At 51.0% G+C, this 20,025-nt stretch overlaps 1 protein-coding gene and 2 non-coding genes across 3 annotated transcripts in view; 2 read left to right on the forward strand and 1 right to left on the reverse strand.

Annotated features, from left to right (window-relative positions):
- The window catches only part of LOC120375429 (zinc finger protein 551-like), a gene marked incomplete at both ends in the record, with an annotated part of 536,130 nt that overhangs the window by 247,169 nt on the left and 268,936 nt on the right, over positions 1-20,025 (forward strand). The gene's annotated exons all lie outside the window — the stretch shown is intronic.
- On the reverse strand, positions 2,296-2,377 carry TRNAS-GCU. Its single transcript has one exon. It is a non-coding gene; the product is annotated as a tRNA-Ser (tRNA).
- TRNAG-UCC lies at positions 19,360-19,431 on the forward strand. Its single transcript has one exon. It is a non-coding gene; the product is annotated as a tRNA-Gly (tRNA).

Here is a 20,025-nt window from a genome sequence, read left to right on the forward strand (position 1 = left end):
CTGGTGACAAAACTGCCCTGTTTTGGTGACAAAATAAAACCACCTTGACAAGAGGCCTAGAGCTTTTTGCAGCAAACTTAAAGCAACAAATTGTCAGTGTAAATGCTGCTGGACATTATATCACCATAACTGGCCTTCACCAGTATCCCACAATGCCTGCTGTGAACTTGCCTGCCCTGCATTCCTGCTATAGAGGCTGGGCCCCTCCCCTTTCATAGCTCCAGAAAGTTCTGACAGCTGAGCTGCTGTCTGCCCTGGGGCTGGGTTGATATAACTGCATTGCTTGGGGGGGATGTAAATTTTTAAACCCCTAAGTAATGTAATTACACCGACCTAATTTTGCAGCGTAGACCTGGGCAAAGAATCACCCACGCACTGCGGGAGTAAACCTTCCCCTGCTCCTCTGCTTTACGGAATCCAAACACGAGCAAAGCTTGTCAGGGCCCAGTGGGGATTGACAGAGAGTCAGGTGTGGGCAGACATGATGCTTCAAATCACAGCAGGTGCCATGGCTTAGCTGGTTAAAACCTCAGTTTTGTAAACAGGAGATCCTGGGTTCAACTCCCAGTGCTGCTTTTGGGGCACCTGGTATTGGCTACTGTCAGAAGACAAAATTCAGAGCTAGATGGGCTATTGGTCTGGCCCAGTGTGGCTGTTCTTATGGTTTAAATTACACTCACAGGCACTGACAATAGAGTTACTGAAAGTTTGGGAGATAAGAGCTGATAGATCAGTGGTTCAGTCCCCTCAATGTGGTTTCACCATTTCCACTTGCTAAACTCCCTCCCACCCTTCTGGGCTCCTAGAGCAGGGGACTGAGCCTGAGCCGAGACATGGACACTGCAATTTTACAGCCGAAGCCACATGACCTTGGTTAATATGACATGGGCCAGCCGTGGGTGTTTCATTCCACTGAAGTCATATCCTAACATTATGTCTACACTGTGATTAACAGGCCCAGGGCACCTGTCGCAAAGCCCGGTCAGCTGACTCAGGGTTATGGGGCTTGGGCTGCAAGACTATAAAATTACAGTGCAGACAAACAGGCTTGAACCCAACCTCTGAGGCCCCACGAGGGGTGAGGGTTTCTGAGCCCAGGCTTCAGTGTGAACACAAATATCTGCACCACACTTTTTAGCCCCTCAGCTTTAGCTCCATGAGCCCAAGTCAGATGACCCAGGCCAGCCCTGCTGCCATCTTTATCCCAGGAGAGATGGACTCTAAGGGTACGTCTCCATTGCAATGTAAGCCCAGGTGTGGCACGCTGTGCTCAAAGCAGCACCTTGCAAGCCCCATATTCACCACTCTCATATAATGATGCCATGGTTTGTACAAAGTCTGCCTGGTGAGGTATCATTTCAAAAGTCTTGATCTGTTGAACATTAATATCGTGTTGGATTGTGTGTGCTCGCATTGGTTGGGAAGTTATGAAGTTTTGCTTGGTGTGTGTTACTTAGATATGTTATGAGGTTGGGAAATGCCCCCCACCAGCCTTTCAGGTGCGACAATGGAGAAGCCAGACTCTGGAGAAGAGGATGTTCCCTTTTGAGATAAAAACTGGCCCATTGAAGGGATCCACACTCCCAAGGACTATCCCAGGAACCGTGTACAATGCAGGCTTCTCCGAGATAGCACAGCGACAATGGACACTGCTGGACTCACATCGTAGCAAAGGAGCTTCCTAGCAAGTTGGAAGAAGCTATGAAAGAGGGGAAGAGACATCATGACTTGGCCTCTCTCCCCCACAACTCAGCAGCTGGAAACACACCTGGAGGAGAAAAAACTGAACTGATTCAGAAATCAGAAGAGTATAATAACAATAATACTTGCAAACCAAAGTCCCCAACCAGACTAGTACTGGTTTTTCAGCAGAAAATTTTCAGTTTGGGGAATTTTATTTTCTGAGTCAGACCTTGCCAAGGGAAGCAGGGAGAAAATGTTTGAGTTGCCTCCTTCAGAGCAGCTTGGCCTAGACACTAGCTCTGGTTCACTGCTCTGGCCTTGCTCGGGTTGATGGTATTTTAATAATTTGGGCAGGTCCCAGGGTGGAGATGCCCAAATTTGGCATCTTTGGGGGAGATGATGAGGATGTTCCCTTTTGAGATAAAAACTAAGAAATACAGGACTAGAGAATTTTTTTTTAAGAAATCTGGTATTTAGACATTTTATTTAAAGCAAGAGAGTTCTGAGTTTCTGAGAAGGTTTTTGTTTGCAAGAAGGAACATTGTTTGATCTGTCATTGTACCAAAGGGGTACATGTTTGTCTACAAAGGAGGGGCGATGACTAAAAGCATCCGATGAGGATGGGATTCGAACCCATGCATGCAGAACACAATGGATTAGCAGTCCATCACCTTAACCACTCGGCCACCTCATCTGAGCTGGTAAGAAAAAGACAGGAGGAGAAATCTAAGGCCAGCAGAGATAGGGACACTATGGAGTTTTTAAACACTAAGCGGAAGCAGGGGCTGAATGAGCTCCCCCCTCACATCCAGTGAGGAGCTGGGGGAAAGACTTCAGGAACAGACCGTGTTTGCACAGACACACCTACTCTGCCTAGATATGCAGCATGATGGGGCCACTTTCCCAAAATGACCAGTTTTGGCTGCTGGTGGGTTACAAATCACTTTAGGATTGAGTGGAATGAAATGTTATTATCCTTCCTGCATGAGTGAGGGGAAGCAGAACATACCTAGTCTGTCCTGATGGAGGGGTGGGTGGGTGAGGAATAGCTTTTATTGGACTGCATAGAAGTGATTGAGAACATCACCCTAAACCAGGGCTCCCCAAACATTTCACTCTGTGCCCTCTTATCTATGGCTGTGGCCCCTCGGAAGCCACAGTCGGAAACCGGGGCTGGGAGTGGGGCTGTTGCTTGCTGGGGAGAGGGGGTGCAGACAGGGGTAAGGGGGTCAAGGCCGAGCTGGAAGCCAGAGGCCCAGGCTGAGTGTGGGGTTGGGGAAGAGCTGGGACAGAGTGGGGTTGAGTGCTGCTCCCTCCATGGGGGCTGGCTCAGGCCCTGAGGTGCCCCCATGAATGTTCCTCTGTGTCCCCCTAGGAGTCATGCCCCACATTTTGGGAACCACTGAACCCTACTCGCTAAGCAGGGGCTAGTGATGCGAAAGCCCAGGGAAAGGGAGAACAAGTGTGGGGCCCCCAGCACTGGAGCCATGTGAAGGGGCTGCAGGAGAGGGGCAATGGCTGGTGGCCCAGGGAGTTAAGGGCAAAGGGGGCACAGGAGGGGGCAGGAGTTAGGGGTGAAGGAGGTGCAAGGGTTGGGAGTGCAGGAGCTAGCGGTAAAGGGGGAGTGGGGATCATCCAGGGGCAATGGGGAAGTGCCAAAGTACAAGCTTTGCCCAGGGCACCATTTTCCCTAATGCTGGTCTGAGCAAACAATTGGAAATGACCCTTCAGTGAGACCAGAACCATAGTGTAGAAAAGCCCCTTTGTTAAGTGGTGGTGGCTGAGTGATGGGTTAGCAAACAACAGGCATCTTTCTGTGGAGGTTTGATTCTTGCCTGCTAGGCAAGGCTGGTGTGTGGTGTCTCCATGGCTGTACTTTCAGTGTCTGATCACCCACAGAGCCCCAGGGAGCCAAGTCTAGACATATTCAGAGGCTCTATGCCAGGGTTTCTCAAACTTCCTTTCACTGCAACCCCCACTGCGCAGAGGCAGGGGAGACAAAGCCTGAGCCCTGCCCCAGATAGAGAAGGCAAAATCAGAGCTTGAGGGATTCAGCCCTGGGTGGTGGGGCTCAGACTTTTGGCTTCAGCCCCAGTCCCAAACAAGTCTAATGCCAGCCCTGGTGACCCCATTAAAACAGGGTTATGACCCACTTTGGGGTCCTGACCCACACTTTGAGAACCCCTGCTCTATGCCGATGGGAGAGAGTTTTCCTGTGCATGTAGTTAATCCACTTCCCAAGAGGTGGCAGCTATGTCAGTGGGAGAAGCTATATCGGTGGGTGTGCAAGCTGTGGTGTTTGCCACATTTAAGAAGTTTAATCAAACCCCATTTTTAAAACCACCTGTGGCCTGGGAATGGCAAAGGAGCTGGATGAAGCAGGGTCTATCCTGCAAAGTCCTGGAGATCACAATTCTATACTCCTGTTGTCACGGGGGTATAGCTCAGTGATAGAGTGCTTCTTGCTGCTCACAGTGGTACTTGGTCAAACTCCTGTGTTCTCTTATAACCTTCTTTCTTTTTTTTTAAAAAAAGGAAAACATTTTCATTTCCATTCTCCATTCTGTTCAGGAGCTCCACTATACAGGGGTGCTTGATATGAATGTAAACACTCAACATTTTGCTGTTCAAATGCATAAAAACCTAGCAAAGCTGTCCATCAGCTGAAATCAGTTCCAATCCTCTAAGTGTCTAGTTTATGTTTTCATCAATTAAACAAAGGTATCATAGGAATGTACATTTGCAGATACCTCCTCTCCAGGAGCTGTGCTGTGCAGAAGAACAAGAACCACATCCAGCTGCAGTTGAGAAGTCTGATAACGAAAGAGCCAACAAATGTTCTGAGGGCTGGAGAAAAATGCCTTCTACTGAGCTATTGAACGAGCTCAACCTGTTTTGCTTATCAAAAGAAGATTGAAAGGTGACTTAATTGAAGTGTTGAAAGGCCTTACTGGAGAGAAAAGATTGGGTATGAAAGGGCTCTTTAATATAGCAGAGAAAGGCATAACAAGACCCAATGGCTGGAAGGTGAAAAGAGACAAATTCATATTACAAATAAGACACAAATATTCAGCAGCCAGGATGATTCACTACAGGAACAAGCTATCAAGGAAAGTGATGGATTTGCCATCTCCTGATGTCATTTAATGAAGACTAGATGCCTTTCTAGAATGTATTTGCCCCAAAAGTAGCTATTGTGTCATATAGGAGGCCTGTGATATGCAGGGGGTCAGATTAGATGCTCTAATGGTCTCTTCTGGCCATAAAGTTGACTAATTTCTGAAAAACTGAGTGTAGCATTGGGAGCAGCGTCTGATGTTTTCCTGTCTAGCTGGCTTGCTGCCTAGAACGAACGCTCCTTGAGTGGGGTGATCCACAGGGAGTAGCTCAAACCTCCAAAGTGCCTGGCCAGGGGCAGGACATTAGCACTGCAAGGGAGGGGTGTGGCAGTGACATCACAAAGGCCTTTTTGCAGGACCTCAGACTATTGGTCAAAGGTGGTGGGGAGGTGGTGACTTCACAGAGCGATGCTGACATCATCCAGGCAGGACAGGGGCAAGGGGCCAGGGAAACCTTAGAGACCCCTGTGGCTTTGCTTCAGCAAGTCTCCTTCTCCAGGTCTCTCTTTGAGGACAGAGAGAGTATTCCAGTTCAGGTACGTGAGTGCCAGGAGGAACCTCTTTAGAGTTTTCTCCTTTCCTTTTCCTGATTTTACTAGAAAACAGCCATCCCTGTTTAGAAGGTAAGAGCCTCCTCGAGGTTTGAAACCTGTTCAGTCTGGTCCATCTAGTGACAGTTGAATTTTAGGCATGGAAAACACAAACTTAAGGAGGCAGAATTTTATTCCGCACCTGGGATTTTGTCCCTTAGAATCACTGTGGTCATTAGAGTTTGTCCTTTTTGTTTCACCTTTTCCTCCATCCATCCCTTCCTCCTTTCTCCTTGTCTCTTGCTTCTTTTGTCCTTTCTCCTGTTCCCCTCCCAACACCAGGAGCAGTGTGTGTGTGCGTGCGTGTGTGTGTGTGTGTGTTGCGGGGGAGTGCTCGACAGCTCCCATTGTGGGAGGCCCACCCAAAAATGTGGGGCTGAAATAGTGCTGGGGCAGTGATCCCCACTGGTGGCCTGGGCCATCCTTTGGGCTCTCTGGTGAGAACCCTCAGCCTCCCGTCCTCAGTCTCTACCCTGATTGGCTGAGCAGGGGGTTATTGACATGGAGGAGACTCAGGTCCTTGTTGTTCTCTTTTAAGACCAAGGAAATAAGTCATAACCTGTTATATGTTTGACAAATTTTGCTGCTTCGCTGCATTAATGGTCTCTGAGCAGTTCATGATTCTCTCTAACATTGCAGTTCTCCTCAAATACTTGCTGACTAAATACTGTGCACAGTTGTTGGTCTGGACTCATCTGAGAGCACTTTATTCAGGTCATTCAAAGTGTGAAATTCAAGATCTGATGGTCAGTTTGAAAAATCAGGGCTCTTGGGTCTGTTCCCAACTCTGCCCCTGGCTGGCTGTGTGACCTAAGACAAGTCAATTCTCCTTTCTCAGCCTTAGCTTCTCCCTCTTTCAAGTAGGGATAATAATGATCTGCTCCTACCTACCTCACAGTGGGTGGAGGACGGGGATCCATTGGAGAGTGTCACTAGGAGTATCAGAGGGGCCATGTTAGTCTGGATCTATAAAAGCAGCAAAGAGTCCTGTGGCACCTTATAGACTAACAGACGTATTGGAACATGAGCTACTGCACATGACTTAGCAAAGAGAACAAACCCAAAATTCCCCCTGCGCTTTGGGAGCCAGGTTTGCGGTGGGAATTCTGTAGTTCAGATGACTTCAAACCTGGGCATTGTGATTCTTTACCAGTTTCTCTGGCATTGGGGGAGTTTTATGCTCTCAGCTGTGATGGCCGAGTGGTTAAGGTGTTGGGATTAAAATCCAATCAGGTTTCTATGTGCAGGTTTGAATCCTGCTCACAGCAATGTCTGGTTTTTAGCCAGTCTCTAACCTGAGCAACACGTCTGTACAACCCCCAGAGACGCTCCCGATTTTCTCCCCACCCCAAGTAAATCCTGTTCTGCTCCTTTCATAGAGATCCCTGGGACACCCCCTCACACTGTGTCCCTGAGGGGTCAGGCAAACTCTCAGCCCCTGAAGCCTCTGCCACTCACCTGGTGCCCCATAGCTCAGCCATAGCCCTGGTTCTGCTCCTCTCTCTAGAGTGTGAAAGGAGCTGAGTCAGCGACTCCATGGGAGCTACGGGGCTGCAGAATCATAGAATCATAGAATTGAAGATCAGAAGGGACCATTATGATAATCTAGTCTGACCTCCTGCTAGATGCAGGCCACATAAGCCGATCCACCCACTCCTTTAGCAAGCGACCCCTGCCCCATGCTTCGGAGGAAGGCGAAAAACCTCCAGGGCCACTGCCAATCTTCCCTGGAGGAAAATTCCTTCCCGACCCCAAATATGGCGGTCAGCTGAACCCCGAGCATGCGGGCAAGACTCTCCAGCCATACCTCTGGAAAAAGGTTATATCATATCATTGACTCATTGTACTATTTACCAGTGTGGCACTTAATTGACCTATTGACTAAGCCCGTTATCCTATCATACCATCTCCTCCATAAACTTATCTAGCTTAATCTTAAAGTCATGGAGGTCCTTCGCCCCCACTGTTTCCCTCGGTAGGCTGTTCCAGTATTGCACTCCCCTGATGGTTAGAAACCTTCGTCTAATTTCAAGCCTGAATTTCCTGACTGACAATTTATATCCGTTTGTCCTCGTGTCCACATTAGCACTGAGCTGAAATAATTCCTCTCCTTCCCTGGTATTTATCCCTCTGATATATTTAAAGAGTGCAATCATATCTCCTCTTATCCTTCTTTTGGTTAAGGAAAACAAACCGAGCTCCTCAAGTCTCCTTTCATACGACAGGCCTTCCATTCCTCGGATCATTCTAGTGGCCCTTCTTTGTACCCGTTCCAGTTTGAATTCATCCTTCTTAAACATGGGAGACCAAAACTGCACACAATACTCCAAATGAGGTCTCACCAACGCCTTATATAACGGGACTAGCACCTCCTTATCCCTACTAGAAATACCTCGCCTAATGCATCCCAAGACCGCATTAGCTTTTTAAACGGCCACATCACATTGCCTACTCATAGTCATCCTACGATCAACCAGGACTCCTAGGTCCTTCTCCTCCTCCGTTACTTCCAACTGCTGCGTCCCCAGCTTATAACTAAAATTCTTGTTAGTCATCCCTAAATGCATAACCTTACACTTCTCACTATTGAATTTCATCCTGTTACTAATACTCCAGTTTACAAGGTCATCCAAATCTCCTGGAGGATATCCCGATCCTTTCCGAATTGGCAATACCTCCCAACTTGGTGTCATCCGCAAACTTTATCAGCCCACTCCTACTCTTGGTTCCCAGGTCAGCAATAAATAGATTGAATAAAATCAGACCCAAAACCGAACCTTGAGGAACTCCACTGGTAACCCCCCTCCAACCTGACAGTTCCCCCTTCAATACTACCCTCTGAAGTCTCCCCTTTAACCAGCTCCTTATCCACCTCTGGATTTTCATTTCGATCCCCATCTTTTCCAATTTAACCAGTAATTCTTCATGCGGTACCGTATCAAACGCCTTACTGAAATCCAGATATATTAGATCCACCGCATTTCCCTTGTCTAAAAAATCTGTTACTTTCTCAAAGAAGGAGATCAGGTTGGTTTGGCACGATCTACCTTTTGTAAATCCATGCTGTAATCTATCCCAGTTGCCATCGGCCTCATGCTCTGGAACCACTCTCTCTTTTAAGATTTTTTCCATGACTTTGCATACTACAGATGTTAAACTAACAGGCCTGTAGTTACCCGGGTCACTTTTTTTCCCCTTCTTGAATATAGGAACTACATTAGCTAATCTCCAGTCAAACGGTACAACCCCCGAATTTAGAGACTTATTAAAAATTATCGCTAACGGGCTAGCAATATCACTCGCCAATTCCCTTAATATTCTAGGATGAAGATTATCCGGGCCCCCCGATTTACTTCCGTTAAGTTGTTCAAGTTTGGGTTAAGTTGTTCAAGTTTGGATTAAGCTGTTCAAGTTTGGGTTAAGTTGTTCAAGTTTGGAATCAACAGAGGAAAAATAGGTGCTCAACGCCCACTGGCAGCCAGCTCCCCCCCACACTACAGGCCTTGCTGACAAGCTCCTCCTCTTCCCCTTCAGCACCTCCCACCTGCCAGTGATCAGCTGTTCAGTGGGGTGCAGGAGGCGCTGGGCAGGGAGGAGGAGGGGAGCTGTGGGAAGATGAGGGGTTTGGGGTGGAGGAGGGGGCTGCAGGGTGGGGCCGAGGGATTCAGAGTGCAGGAGGGGGCTGTGGGTTGAGGCAGGGGGTCAGGGTCCAGGACCGGGTGAGGGCTCGGGGGTGGGGGCAGGGATGAGGGGTTCCAGGTGTGGGAGGAAGATCTGGGCTGGGGCACGGGGGTGAGGGCTCGGGGGAGCAAGAGGGGGCGCGGGGTGAGGGGGGGTTCAGGGCTGGGGCAGGGGGTTGGGGTGCAGACTTACCTCAGGTGGCTCCTGGTCAGCGGTGCAGCAGGGGGGACCTACTGGCCACTTCCAGGGCACAGTGCGGTGCCCTAGGACACGTAGGGACCAGCCTGCCTGAGCCCCGCAGCACCGCTGACCGGACTTTATAACCTGGTCATCCCACTGGGAGCTCCAGGGTCCCTCTGTCACATGTGGTGGCTGGGAGCTCTGGGATCCACCCACAGTAGCTGGGAGCTGTGGGGTCCATCCGTGGTGGCATGGGCCTGTGGGATCCCCTTCCGCCACTGGTGGCTGATAGCTGTGAGGCCCCCACTGGCCGACAGCTCCAGTCTTGCTGCCCCAGGGCTGAGGTGGAAAATGTCGCTGAGATCTCTGAAAGTCACAGATTCTGGGACCCCCTTTATATAATCTGAGCCTTAATCGTTGTTGACTGTCTCTCTCAATCTAGTGGTCTGCTCTAGCGCAGATGGGACAGGGAAGACAGACGCTCACCCCCCAGCACAGGTTTGGGCAGAAATGGCTCTTGGGCTATTTGCTGTGCATGCAGAGGACTTGTCTAGGCCAGTGGAGCAGCTCAGCCAGATGAGGAGCTGGAAGAAGGAGACCGGAGGAGCCTGGAGATCCCTCTTTTTCTCCACAGCCACTGCCTGTCAGCAGGATTCCTCCTTCTCCTCAGTGAGACCAAATCTAAGCACCTAGACAGCCGGTCTGTCCGCTGCACCCCAATCCCTCATGCCTGAGACTCCCTGCCAAAGTCCTGTACCTGGCTCCAGAGAATTGTCTCACATCTCGCTGGGAACTCGACTCCTTGTGCCCAGAGAGTCTCGGCCCCACTCAGTAGAGGACCTGAGAAACACAGTGTCTGCCTTTTCCAAATAAGTGCTTGGAAAGGTTTTGTTCATGTGGCCTAGTGGATAAGGCGTCTGACTTTAGATCAGCTCATTGAGGGTTTGAGTCCCGTTGTGCTTGTGCAATTTTACCTTTATGCTGAAAGTCCTGCTCCCTTCAGGGCTGGAAACTCTTCTTGGCTGCTCAGGCCAATACTCTGGCTTCAGCTAGAGCCCCGGGAAGGAGTTGGGGGTTGGGTGTCACAAAGGCTGGGGCATGAGCCCCAAGTGCTTCCAGTCTCACCTTTGCCATTCCTGACTTGCCAAAGAAAATGGGTGGCTGCCCGGGCTAGCGTGTGGAGCAGTTTCCCTCTTCCAAGTGTGCGCCTGTCCCTGTGCTGGAGGGGTTTGCTACATAGCACCTTGGGAGCCTGGGTGTTTCTCTGCTTCTCACCAGCTGGGGAAAAGCCTCTTGGGCTAAAATGTCCTGCCCCACTGCCAAAGTGAGCTCCTTGAGTGGGAATGGTAAGAGGCCCCACCAGGGGGGCTGGCCCTGCTTTCCTACCATCTTCTGATGTTGGCCAAAAAGCATCAGCAGCTGGCTGTGGGCAGGGTTGGCTTTAGGCCTATTCCACCAATTCCCCTGAATCGGGCCCGGCGCCTAAGAGGGCCCCGCACCCAGTGAGAATCCGTTTCCTGGCTAGAGGCACCATTTTAATTTTTACTCACCAGGCGGCGCTTTGGGTCTTCAGCGGTACTTCAGCGGCGGGTCCTTCGCTCTCTCCGGGTCTTCGACGGCACTTCACCAGTGGGTTCTTCGCTTACTCTGGGTCTTCAGCGACACTTCGGGAGCGGGTTCTTCAGTGCCGCTGAAGACCTGGAGCGAGTGAAGGACCCACTGCTGAAGTGACGCCAAACACTCAGAGCACTGCCCGGTGAATACAAGCCCCACGTGTTTTTTTACATGTGTTTTTATTTTTTTAAGTCATCCCTGCCAGGGCCCCGTCGAAACTGTTTGAATTGGGCCTTGCACTTCCTAAAGCCGGCCCTGGTGTGGGTGGTTTTCAGTGGGGGTTCGGCATGCCAGGGAGCAGGGAGCAGCTCTGGGCTCTGCTCGACCCCTCCTGACACAGGCGGCTGGTGGAGAGCAGAGCCTGGTAGATCTGTGGAATCTGCCCTGCTCTCTGTAAAGCAAGGGAACCTCGGTGTCTTCTGAGCTGCAATTGTATTTTCTGCAGGGCAAAATGATTGGCAGAAACTATTTGCTTAAAGAAAACTAGTGCTGTAGGTGAGGGTTGAACTCACAACTTCAGCATCACTCCACTCAGCATAACTATTATGAGTTCTATGCATTAACCCACTGCACCTCTGGTGCCTGATGGAGAGTCTTTTCTCCTTGATTTATGGATGGATCAGAGGTTGAGGGGGTTGCATTAGCTAAAACAAATCCACATTAAAGGCTGCAGGATGGCAGCAGCAGAGGTGGGAGCCTCCTTCTGTGTGATAGAGCTGGTTCCCCCTTCCGTTGCTGAGGGGAAGGATGGTGCTTTGAGCCCACCTGGTGCTGGAATGTCCCATGGGTGAGATTAATGGGACTCTTGGGAAGGGAAGGGAGGGGAAGTATTTTCTATTCCTGCCTAGCTCCATTGGTCTCCTGTGGCCCTTTCAGCTCTCTGCTCCCCTGTTGGGGAGATGCAGAGACAAGCCCCCATCTGGGTGAGTCACCGAGAGTCTGTGTCCCATGGCGTGGGGAGAGGGGAGGGGTGGGATGGGGCTCAAGGAGAAGGTTGTGTGTGACAGTGTGTGGGGGAGGGGGAGGGTGTGTTCCTTAGGATAGAAATGATGGAAAACACAGGGGCAGTGACAGCAAAGCTCCATGTCTGAGTGTTATGACCCTGTGTGGTGCCGCTGTTCACCTTCCCCTCCTATGGTCTCAGCTTTCATTGAATCCAGCAGTTTTTCACCTGTCATCACCTCAGAGGTGTCCCACATGCCTCAGCTACCGAGTGTCCCTCTTAGAGATGCCGAGGACTGGAACTGATTTCAGCTGCTGGACAGCTCTGCTAGGTCTTTATTCATTTGCACAGGAAAATGCTGAGTGTTTAAATTCATTTCAAGCCCCCTGCCCCCATTCAGCGAACTCCTGAACATACTGGAGATGGGTCTGGAAATCGATTTTCATTTGAAAAAGTTTTTAAAGGGAATCACTTGGGTTGGAACTAGGAACCCATCACCCTGCAGGGAAACATTCAACCGCTGATCTGTACTCACAACAGAGAGTGTCATGTATAGCCCAGAGCAGGAACAGTTTTTAACCTGGGGGTTAGTAAACTTTATCTCTATACAAACACCACAGCTTACAAACTCCCCACCCCTGCTCCGTGTCACCAGAGCACAACAACAACTCTCCTTGGAGCACACACAGCTCCCCAGCTCCCTGCCCGTCAGTCTCTCCAGCATTGCTCCAATCCCTTAAAGCAGGGTCTCAACCTCAATTTACCTTAGGGCCAGTGCCAGTCCTCCAGTCCTCCCAGTGGGCCAATAATGTCATTCATACTGCCCAGAACCCGCCCCCCAAAACTCCACCCTCCACCTGCCTAAGGCTCTGGGAGAGAGTTTGGGTGGGGGGAGGAGGTCTAGGGTGCAGGCCCTGGGCTGGGGCTGGGGCTGGGAACTGGGGTGCAGGAGGGATGCAGGCTCTGGGAGGCAGTTTGGGTGCAGAAGGGGTGAGAGGCTGGTCTCTGGAAGGGAGTTTGGGTGGGGGGAGGAGGTCTAGGGTTCAGGCCCTGGTTTGGGGCTGGGGATTGGGGTGCAGGAGGGGTGCAGGATCTGGGGGGAGTTTGGGTGCAGAAGGTGTGAGAGGCTGGTCTCTGGGAGGGAGTTTGGGTGGGGGAGAAGTTCTAGGGTGCAGGCCCTGGGTTGGGGCTGGGGACTGGGATGCAGGAGGGGTGCAGGCTCTGGGATGGAGTTTGCAGCGCCGTAACAAGGGTGAGGCGAGTGAGGCACTTGCCTTGGGCGCGCAAAGTGGAGGGGCGCAGCTCTACCCCGATCAGCGGCACTTCGGCGGCAGCTCCACCGCAACTGCTTCTTTGGCAGCAATTGGGCGGCAGGTCCTTCCCTCCGACAGGGACTCAGGGACCTGCCGCCAAAGAGCCTGGAGCCGGCCCTTGCCTCGGGCACAAAAATTCCTTGTTATGGCTCTGGGAGTTTGGGTGCTGGGTGCAGGCTCTGGGCTGGGGCAGGGGGTGGGGGGAACAGGAGGAGGGGTGGGGGTGCAGGCTCTGGGAGGGAGTTTGGGGCTGAGGGGTGGGGAAGGAGGGCGTGCAGACTCTGGGAGGTGCCGGCAGCCACTGGAGCGAGCAGGCAGACACTGCTCAGCTCCGCTGCACTGCCGGGGCCCCTGGCGGGGGGAGTGCCTGGGGGTGGCAGGTGGGGCCAAGGGACTGACCCGGTCCCAAAACTGCTGGAGCCCCACGGGCGAGACCTGAGAGCCAGGACTGCCAGCCAAACACCTTTAAGAGGAGGCGTCCCTCTGCCTGTCAAAAACTGATCTTCCTCCTTCAGTTCAGTGACAGCCTGAATTGTTCCTTATCCCGGCAGAGCCAGAGGACTGAAAGCAGCAACATCAAACCCCTGTGTAGCTCACGGGAATGGACATAAACGCTCCCTGGTATCTGAGGAGATGTTCAGCTTTGCCCTTGGTCATCTTCAAGGCTAAAGGGAAAGGAGGTGGCGCCAGGTATAAAGAGTGAAACACGACACATCATAGTTATGCCCATGGTGGCTGCAAAATCTTTTGATGTACTTCTTCTTATCAGCAGTGTATTGTTTTCTCCGGAGCCTAGGCCTTGACCAAGAAATTTGTACTTTGCTAAAATAATCGACTGCCCCTGGTGAAGACAATGGACTTGACACCCACTGGGGTGTCCCTACACAGGTACAAGTACTAACAACAGTGGCTGCCTTTTAGCCATAGATTTTAAACAGGGCAATAAATTGAAACAAACCCCTGTTAAATCATTTCTCAGCCTGAGTCCTTCACCCACATTCCCTAGAGCATTGGGCCACCATTTGACGTTACATTTCTGACCTCAGTTTCACACAGAGACAAAATTTCCTTTGCACAGATCCATAAACAGCAAAACCTCCCTGTGTCTCTGGTCTGAGCCAGGGCATTCGATGCCAGTGAACCCTTCTCTCCTGCAATGGCGACGGTCAGACAGAGGGGACGTGGCACCTGCATCCCTGCCAGGGAGATATTGGCTCGGCTTTTTCTTTCTGCTGCTGTTGTTAGTCCATGAAACATCAAGGGTGGAATGCAAGGCTGAGTTCACGCGCCAGCCCTCTGAAAAATTTCAGTGCCCCAGAGAAATCCTGCCCCCTGCTATTGGAACGATGTGCTGGAGATTTGACTAGGAAAGGGACTGTCTGAATTGTCAGAGTGGGAAATGAACAACAATCTACAGCAATGTCGTTCACACAAACACACTCTCATCCTGCTGCAGCCGGAAGGGAAATGGGCAGGAATTCTCGCTGTTCAGCCCAGAACACACTTACACTGATGCACAGCCGTGAGTGTGCTGGGGAAGCTGGTCTGGGCAAACAATTTGAAGTGACAATTCAGTGAGAACAAAATCATCATGCAGCAAAATGGGCACATGTCAAGTAGTTGTGGCCGAGTGGTTAAGGCGATGGACTAGACATCTATTGGGGGGTCTCCCTGTGCAGGTTCGAATCCTACCAACTATGCAAGCCCTGCGCTGCTGTTGTTATTACTGTAGTCTTAGGCTTTGGCTACACTTATACTTCAAAGCGCTGCCACGTCAGTAGTGTAGTCAAAGCGCCAGCACTGGGGGAGAGCTCTCCCAGCGCTGTCCGTACTCCACCTCCTTGTGGAGAATAACGTACAGCGCTGGGAGCCGCGCTCCCAGCGCTGGGGCTTTGACCACACTGGCACTTTGCAGCGCCGCAATTTGGAGCGCTGGAGAGGGTGTGTTTTCACACCCTGCTGCAGCGCTGCAAATTTGTAAGTGTAGCCAAGCCATTAGTGCCTGAGCATCCACAGTGCGAACTGGAGATAAATCTAGTTTTACTCTGTCTACACTTAAAACACTGTTGTGGCACTGCTATAGCACTTTGGAGTAGACAGTGACTGGAGGGATTTTCCCATCCCTGTAATAGCTGCATGGATAGAACAATTCTTCCTTTTCTTTAGCACTATCTAACCCGGGCTTAGGTCATCTTAACTATATGGGTTTGTGCAGGGGGTCACACCCTGGGAGACATCGCTTTGCCAGTTCAGTGCCCAGCGTACACCAGCCCTTAGATCCCTCTGGGTATTTCAATGCAGGCACTGACCTGTGACAGGAAAACATCAGCTCACAAACACAGAGACTGAATTTCCCACATTTAATCTCGCTGCACTTTCTAGAAAGTCACAAAATTCAATTCATTCTTGCTAGGACAGAGAAAAAATAAGTGACACTAAGTTTTTGGCTTGGGTAAATAAAATTAAGTGTTTAATCAATATAGTAAAAATCTGTCCTGATTCCTCTAACTAACACCATAGCGTGAAATAGGAAAAGAGACAATGCTTGTCAGTGACAACCAATTTTGCAAATGATCTTCCCATTATTAATTTCCACGATGCCCCCACTGGAGGTCTGACCATCGCCAGTGTCATTGCTCTGCAGTCAGCATTCCCTTAGAATTGTTCTTGGACATTCACCTTCCTCTGCAGCATGGGGCTCGGGTCACTTGCTGGAGGATTCCCTGCACCTTGAGGTCTTTAAGCCATGGTTTGAGGACTTCAATAACTCAGACATAGATTAGGGGTTTGTTACAGGAGTGAGTGGGTGAGATTCTGTGGCCTGCATTGTGCAGGAGGTCAGACTAGATAATCATAATGGTCCCTTCTGACCTTAAGTCTATGAATCTATGAATCTATTCCCAAATTTGGAAAACTGTGCAGTTCAGAATGAGAATAGTGACCCCGTCTCCTTCCTGCACCTGCTCTACATTGTTCCACAGCAGCTTCTCCCCCTGCAGAGTCACCCCAGCACCGCAGTGCAGCCGCCCAGGGTTCAGCAGGGGCCCCTGGCAAGGACCGTGGGTGCAGCTAACAGCCCGGTGTGCCTGGCCGTAAGGCAGCTGTAAAAAAGCCACCCACTCCCCCAGAAGTACAGAGACTGAATTCCCCAACTTTAACATCATGGCCCCCTGTAGAAAGCCACACATGTCAGTTGTATTTTCACAGGGAGATGCAAATATCAAGTGACACCAATTTTTAAGTTGAGTAAATAAAGTTGAGGAGATAGTTATTAACCTCACAAAAATACACTAAAGATCCCTCAACATAACACCTGAAGGTGAAATATGAACAGAGACAAACCTTGTCAGCAAAGGCTCATTTCCCAAACGATCCTCAAAATGTTACTAATTCCCACCCCTCCTCCACAGGAGCTCTGTGCAGTGTAACTGTTCTGCAGGCAACTTCCCATTCAATGCTGTTGTGGGACATTCCCAGACCTGGAAATGTACCAACGACAGAATTTGAAGAGCAAACCTGGCTCCCCGCACCAGGCGGGATTTGAGTGTTTTGTCCCTGTCACTTAGTCTGTGTCAATAGTACAGACGCCAGGGGCAGGACTCCAGGCTCTGCTTGAGGGATCCCGGCACAGGGGCTGGTGGGGTGGGGGAGAGAAAGGAAGGTAGATTCTAACCTGTGCTCTGGAGAGGAGGTAATAAGTGAAGGGGGCATTTTTTACTCCTCCCCTCCTCAGTGTCCCAGGGCTGGAATTCTACATTCCACAGGGCCAAATGAGGGGGTGACACCACTTGGCTAATGAAAACCAGTGCTCCAGGTGAGGCTTGAACTCATAACCTCAGCATAGCTCCTCAGTACTGCCCTATAAGTACTGTGTGCTAACACATTGCGCCACTGGAGCACCTGTTAACTGCTCAAGTATCAGAGGGGTAGCCGTGTTAGTCTGGTTCTGTAGAAGCAGCAAAGAATCCTGTGGCACCTTATAGACTAACAGATGTTTTGCAGCATGAGCTTTCGTGGGTGAATACCCACTTCTTCGGATGCAAGCAGTGGAAATTCCTGTTTCCTAGGTTGATAAAGGTGAGGAGTGACCCCAAAACATTCTCAGTGGGGCTGAGAGCAGGTAGCGACAAGGGTTGGAACTTGGTGGGGTGGATTATTCTTAAGGGTTCCAGGCCCCATTTGACCGTTTTGTTCTTCCCTGTGTAATAACAGAGCTGGTTAAGACTCAATGGAGAGTCTTGCTGCAGACCAACAGATCTGAAATCACTGATAACCAGCTCTAAGCATTAGTCCTGCTTTGGGACAGTGTCTCTCATGCAAGAAATTGCCCAGTCTGTGCTAGCAGTGAGGCTCCCTCACTAACAGCTGAAATCAGGGAGAGCTGTGTGAAGTGCAGGGCCCCAGGGGTGCCTGAACAGGGGGGAACAACACCCCAGGACTTTTAAAAATGGGAGGGCTCTGCCTTACCACTTTGTAATGACTGCAAGGGCAAGCGAGGGTGGGGAGGGGACGGAGAGCAGCGAGCAGGAGGAGGGGTCTTCGGGGGAGGAGGCAGCGTAGGAGCAGGTCCTTGGGGAGAAAGGGTGGGGCAGGGGTGTGGCATTGAGTGGCAGGGGTGGGGCTACTGTTCGGGCTCTGGAGGCCGCTACTTTTAGGGAGCCTGTTCTGCTCCTGGTGGGACCACAAGCCGTCCCAGAGCAGAGAGGGTGGCCAGCAGAGTGGTGACAGGGGGGAACGACAAAGGACCGGCAATGTGGCCAGACAGCGGAGGGAGAAAGGGGCTTTCCCCCTGGGAGATGAGAGGTGAACTCTGGGTTTTCACTGACCCAGGACAGCAGCTGTGGGTGAGGTGCAATGAAGGGAGGGGCACATCCAAAGAGCTTCTGGTGTCTGGATTTAGGAGCCCGAGGCAAAAGGCCACTGCCCAGCGCACTGTGGGTATTTGTCATCGTCGTTCTGTGAGTGCTCCTGGCTGGCCTCGGTGGGGGGCGCCTGGGCAAAAATGGGAATGACTCCCAGGTCATTCTCTTCTTTAAGCTTTGTCTAATGGAGATTCAGTCTTGCCTGGAATATCACAGCAGCTGAAGGCTGACTTCCCCTCCCCCTTTGATCTCTACTTGCAGAGGCAATAAAGTCAGTGTTGTTTCAAACTCATGCATTCTTTATTACTTCATTGCTCAAATAGGGGGGTAACTGCCACAGTAGCCCAGGAGAGGTGGGGGAGAATGGAAGGACTGGGTGGCGTTGTTGCAGGGGCACCCCCTAGAATGGCATGCAGCTCAGGATTTCTGCAGGGTTTCTGGGGCTCTGACCCGGAGCGGCCATTTGCTTCTCTGGTTCTTTTGTAGGCTTGCCTGATAGTCTAGACAGGACTGCAGGACTGACTCTCCCTTTAGACAAAACGTAAAGAAGGGAATGACCTGGGGACTCATTCCCATTTTTGTCCACGCGCCCCCAGCCAACCTTACCAAGGCAAGCCAGGAGCACCCATGACAGCAGCAGACGGTACAATATAACTGGCAACTGTCATTGTCAACTTGCAAAGCAGCAGACAGTACAGTATGGCTAGTAACCATCTTTGCTAACTTGCAAAAGGCAAGGGGATGCTGCTGTTTAGCGCTGCAATACTGTGTCTGTCAGCACCATCCAGTAGACATATGGTGACAGTGAAAAAAGGCTGAACGGGCTCCATGGTTGCCATGCTATGGCGTCTGCCCGGGCAATCCAGGGAAAAGGGCGCGAAATGATTGTCTGCAGTTGCTTTCACGGAGGGAGGATTGAGTGACGACATTTACCCAGAATCACCCGCGACACTGTTTTTGCCCCATCAGGCATTGGGATCTCAACCCAGAATTCCAATGGGTGGGGGAGACTGCGGGAACTACGGGATAGATATGGGATAGCTACCCACAGTGCAACGCTCCGGAAATTGACACTTTCCTCAGTACATGGACGCACACTGCCGAATGAATGTGCTTAGTGTGGCTGCATGCACTCAAATTTATACAATCTGTTTCCAAAAACTGGTTTCTTTAAAATTGGAATAATCCCGTAGTGTAGACATACCCTGTGATTAACAACTTTGGTGGCTAATTGAAAGGTTGAATGTTCAAACCCAAGTGAAGACGGAGGTGTTTTTTTTAGTGATGAGAATCCAGTACATTTTAACAGGCAGAAAATCTCCTCAATGCTGCTCTAGCCTCATTGGGCAAGTATAAGCCATACTTTCAGCAGATGCATTGGTGGTATAGTGGTGAGCATCGCTGCCTTCCAAGCAGTTGACCTGGGTTCAATTCCCAGCCAATGCAAAGATGTGATGTTTTCTCATGGAGGAAGAAAGGGGCAGGACTATAAAATGAGCTGTTGGAGTTATCCTGGCATTACAATGCTGGGTTTATTTTTTTAAAAAATTTCCTTTACTTCCCTCTCCCTTTTAGACTCAGAGCCTTTAAGGTCAGAAGGGACCAGTGTGATCATCTAGTCCGACCTGCTGCACCTTGCAGGCCAAAAGATCCCACCCACCCACTCCTGTAATAGACCCGGGAGGGGAGGCAGCTCTGTGCACTGCCCCTACCCCAGGCAGCACATGGAGGCCCTCTGCTCCCCTCCCCCAATGGGTGTGCAGAGATGTGCCAACAGCACTAAGGTGGCTCCCTGCCCACTCTGCCTCCGTCCCTCCGTGCCACTCCCAGAAGTGGCCGGCATGTCCCCATCCCCAGGGCGGGGAGACTGTCTCCATTCATTGCCCCTGCCCCGAGTACCAACTCTGCAGCGGCCATTGGCCAGGAACTGCAGCCAATGGGAGCTCTGGGGGCGGTGCCTGCAGGCAGCGGTGCACAGAGACCCCCTGGCACGGCCCACCTAGGAGCTGCTGCCAGAGGGTTGTGTGTACCGGTCACTTT

The sequence above is a fragment of the Mauremys reevesii genome, linkage group 12, assembly GCF_016161935.1.
Source record: "Mauremys reevesii isolate NIE-2019 linkage group 12, ASM1616193v1, whole genome shotgun sequence".
Taxonomy (NCBI): domain Eukaryota; kingdom Metazoa; phylum Chordata; order Testudines; family Geoemydidae; genus Mauremys; species Mauremys reevesii.